This window comes from Elephantulus edwardii, unplaced genomic scaffold (assembly GCF_000299155.1).
Source record: "Elephantulus edwardii isolate Elephantulus edwardi_28Jun2011 unplaced genomic scaffold, EleEdw1.0 scaffold00305, whole genome shotgun sequence".
Lineage (NCBI taxonomy): Eukaryota > Metazoa > Chordata > Mammalia > Macroscelidea > Macroscelididae > Elephantulus > Elephantulus edwardii.
This window is the reverse complement of record NW_006400055.1, coordinates 2,394,001-2,398,689: the sequence shown is the minus strand read 5'-3', so window position 1 is coordinate 2,398,689 and position 4,689 is coordinate 2,394,001. Positions and strand designations below refer to the sequence as shown.

The window sequence follows — 4,689 nt, the reverse complement described above, 5'->3', positions numbered from 1 at the left end:
CTTGGGTGTCAGTTATGGTCTCTTCGGGGTATATTCCCAATAGTGGTATTGCGGGGTCAAATGGTATCTCTATTTGCAACTTTTTGAGAAAGCGCCATACCGCTTTCCACAGGGGTTGCACCATTTTACACTCCCACCTTCAGTGAATAAGGGTTCCAGTTTCTCCACAACCTCACCAGCATTTATTGCTTGCTGTTCTGTTAAATTTTGCTATTTTAACTGGGGTGAGATGATATCTCATAGTTGTTTTAATTTGCATCTCTCTTAGGGTTAGGGATTTTGAGTATTTGTTCATGACAGCATGGTTTTCAAACAAGGATAGAGTGGATCCCAAGGCCAGGCCTTCTTGAAAGCCATCAATTTCCCTTCTTTACATGTCCTAGAGGTCCTCCCCTGGGAAGGGCCTCTCCTCCTTAAAGCCACTATTTTATTTACTTAAAACTGACTCCTAGGGAGGGCTGGGCGGGGAGAGAAGTGCAGCAATGAATGAATGGAAATCCAAAATCTCTGTAAATGTTCATTAAAATTATTTTTTTTTAAAAAAAAACCACAAAAAAAACCTGACTCTTAGGCTCCAGCTGTGGCTGTATTCCACATTATCCGTTTCCTTGGATCAAGCTGTGAAGAACGTCAAGAATTGTACCTAGAGTACAAAGCATCAAGTGGAGGGAGGTGTAATGTGGTTTTGACATGCCCACAGACCACTGCCGGGTTTCACATGCTAATTTGCTATTTCCAAAATAACACCAAGTAAGATAACAGACTTGCACTTGCATCATAAACTGTTAAGTGTAACTAGATCTCCAACTCAGACAGGGACAACGCCTGAGTGGGGAGGATGCTCCTCCATCTTCTTAAAATAGTAATAAATAACACTGCAGTGGGGGCAGCGCTGGAGGTGGGCCCATCCTCCGTCTTCATGTCATTGAGGCCCAACTCCTTGTTTTGGTCAAATGTGCGCTTATAACGTTCCACCTTCATCTCAGAATCCTCTTCAGGTGCATACAGGTTCTGCAAATAGCTGTTTCCTGCTGGATCATCCATAATAAAGTGGGTCTTCATGTTACCCTCAATTATCTGGTCCAACTTCTGGCTAAACTCCTGCAGTTTCTCTGCCTGGCCAGGACTGGAACTGTCACCCAGTGTGAAAGTGTTCTTGGTTACCAGCCCCCAGATGTCCTTCAGCAGCCCCTCCAGTGTGGTGAACTTGCCCCCAACGACAGCCATACCCAGTTCAAATTCCAACTCTGGGATTTCCACACTACATGTCTCAGACTTGAGAAGGTCTCTGGTCATATCGGAGGGGTCTGTGATGTGGAGGGTGATCCTGGTGCCCAGGAGCTCAACTGCCCCCAGATTTCACCTCCTTGGTCTAGTGCCCACAGTTCTCACAGTTTGTAGCCATGATAATAACCTCCTTAAAGTGGGGGATTTGTACTAGCTTCATGTTGGTCTAAGCTGGAGCATTGCACTCTGGGCAGTTTGTATTGAATTGCGGTACTTCATTTCCGAGGTCCTCCTTTTGGGGCTTCTCTTCTGGTGCCTCTGCCTGGAGTCCTAGCATCTCTTCTTGCTTTGAGGTGTGATTATAGTGTGTGATCACCAGGACATCATCTTTCTGAGGAGCAAATGGGTTTTCCACAAAGTTGTTCCCTGAGGGATCATCATGGTTTCCTCGCTTGCCCTTTGTGTAGACTGGCCTGCTCCAGGCCTGAAATAGCACGACTGATGAATCCTTTCACAGTGGTCAGAGCTCTTTTCTGGCTGAAAGCAGGGGTTTCAAAATCCAGATCAGGGATCCTTGTTGTGGCTGAGTCAGTCTTCACCACTTCTCTGTTCAAGTCCTCCTGGGCTTGGACAGTCAAAGTATAACGAACTCCTTGGTCCTGGATCCTGCCTGCCGACTGAATCTCTATGTTGTTCCAGCCACAGTGCTCACAGGAAAAAGAGCTCACTATTGTTTCTCTGAAGAAGGGGACCTTGGTGAGTAGGAGGTGCATCATGCCGTTGCAGTAATAATTTATACATAACGACTGGATCTCTGTGGGCTGCTGCTCCTCCTCTTTGGCACTGATGGGCCGGAACAAGCTTCCCGGGGCGCAAGTGTGGGCTGGGGCGGGCGAGGGAGCCATAGTGGGTCCCATGGGCCCAGGCTCCACAGCCCCAGTAGCCCAAAGAATAGAATTTTTAGAGTTAGCTAAATTTTCATCAGTCTAGGTGTCTGTACATAATAGGTTAGCATGTCTATCAGAATGGCCTTGGGCTCCCAAGAAGCAAAAAGGAGGGACAGCCTGCCAAGTCCTTTTTGATTAGTATAACTTAAAAAGAAAAAGAACTTAGAAAACAAGGACTTAGCTCTTGCCACTAAGATAGAGTGATTTTTTTCTCAGTCCCTAGGTAGGAGTCCTTTGGTGGGGTCTTCTAGTAAATGCATCTGTCAGAGATTGAATTGTATCTTCCATGATTCTCAGGGGTTTGGCAGTTATGTAATAATGTAATCATCTCACATGCTGTGATCTGATCTGATTATGAATCAATAAGGGGATTAAAGTGGTATACAACACCCCTGCACAGGTCACAGCCCTAGTTAGCTGTTGTTGATAGGTGCCGTTGAGTTGAGTACGACTCATAGTGACCCTCTGAACAAAAGATCTGAACTCCATTCTATCCTGCACCATCCGCATAATTTTTGACAAATAAGAACCCATTGCAGCAGTCACCATATCAATCCACCTGGTTTAGGGTCTTCCTCTCCTTTGCTGACCTAGTTAGATTAAGGGGGACTTTCCTTTGAGTGTGTCTTCTTCATCTTTTATCTTACCCGAAACAAAAGGAGAGAGAAAGAAGCAAAGAAGGTGAGATCTAATACCATCAAGAAAGAAGAATCAGGAGAACAGCATGCCTTTTGCTCACAGAGTCTCTACATTGAAAAATCCTAGATCTAAGAGGAAATTAAAACCCACACACCTGGCAATCTCCAAGGAAAACTGGGCACAAAGATGTTGATAGGAGACAAGGACCTTCCTCCAGAGCTGGCAGAAGGAGAACATTTTCCCCTTAAGTTGGCAATCTGAATCTGGCCTTCTAACTTCATAAACTATGAGAAATTTTGTTTATTAAAGCCATCCACTTACAGTATCTCTGTTATATCACCTCTAGGTGACTAAGACAGCACCTTTAAGAAATGAGCTTTCAATAACTTTATAAAGACATAGTGTAAAGCTTCTTCCAAGCCTTTCCTGAAGGGGCCTACACAAACATTTCCCAGATTGCACAATTATTAGGAAAATAATTTTCAATACGTTATTGGACATTAAGTCTAGCTGTTGTTGTTGTTGTTATTTGCTATTGAGTCGACTTTGACCCATAGCAACCTATGAACAATGGCTTTGAACCTTGCTGTACCTTGAGCCAACTTCACTATCTCTGATATGCCTGAGTCCGTGGCCACAGTCACTGTGTCAATCCATCTCATCCATGATCTTCTTCTGCTTCTATGTTTCCAAGCATGGTTTCTGTCTCCAAGGACTGGCCCCTCCTGTCAATATGCCCAAAATGTATGAGATAGCGTTTCAAAATCTTTGCCTCCCATTAGAAGCTCTTAAATGTATATGTCCAAACGACTTCAGTGACTCTGGGGTGGAATTATTTACCATACCTATATAGTAGTATTGCACACTTACTTCATTCAGAGAGCCATGACTAAGGCTGCGTCCTAGCCAGCTTTAATACTGTGTCTCATCCATGCACCACGCTGGTCACTCCAGGGCAGCTGTTGGCTGGGTGTCTCAGGAAAGCCATGTGGTTTTTCAGGCAACACCCCGACCTTCACTTCCTTGATGCCAGTGTCAGAGTACAACTTTATGGTTGTAGATGGCTCACAAAATAAGCAGCTACTGTGCTTAGTTTTTTTAAAGACACTCTAAATATTTGTGTATTTTATAAGACTAGATAGGCTACTGACAATTTTGTCTTACTACTTCGACTGTGATGATGTGGCTTTGAAGAATTTTGCCAAATATTTTCTCCACCAATCCTATGAGGAGAAGGAACATGTCGAGAAACTAATGAAACTGCAGAACGAGCAAGGTGGCTGCATCTTCCATCAGGACATCAAAAATCCAGACCAGGATGGCTGGGAGAGCGGACTGAACGCAATGGAGCATGCGCTACACTTGGAGAAAAGTGTGACTCAGTCCCTACAGGAACTGCACAAACTGACCACTGACAAGAATGACCCTCATTTGTGTGACTTCATTGTGACACAGTAACTGGATGAGCAGGTGAAATCAATCAAACAACTGGGTGACTATGTAACCAACTTGCGCAAGATGGGCACCCCAGACTCAGGCCTGGCAGAGTATCTTTGACAATGTACACCCTGGGAGACAGTGACGGTGAGAGCTGAGCAAAGCTTTAGCCTGGCTTTCCCACAGCCACAGGGGTGACTTCATGGTCACTACCAGGCCACCTGCATGTCTTATTTATTTTACCTTTTCTATAAATTGTACCAAAATACCCACTTAAGTTCTTTCATTTGTACCATTCCTTAGGATAAAGTCATTCAGTAGATCCCACACACACACGAACAGAAGCTCAATATCAGCTGTGAAAACTAGGCCGGGGGCTGATTGTGGAACAGACCACCAATTACTCATATGCAAGTTCAAGCTGAAGCTGAGGAAAATT

The 4,689-nt window shown here is 44.6% G+C and overlaps 1 pseudogene; it reads right to left on the bottom strand.

Annotated features, from left to right (window-relative positions):
* Nucleotides 1-795: 795 nt before the first annotated feature.
* LOC102870374 lies at nt 796-4,055 on the bottom strand (annotated as a pseudogene).
* Nucleotides 4,056-4,689: the final 634 nt, after the last annotated feature.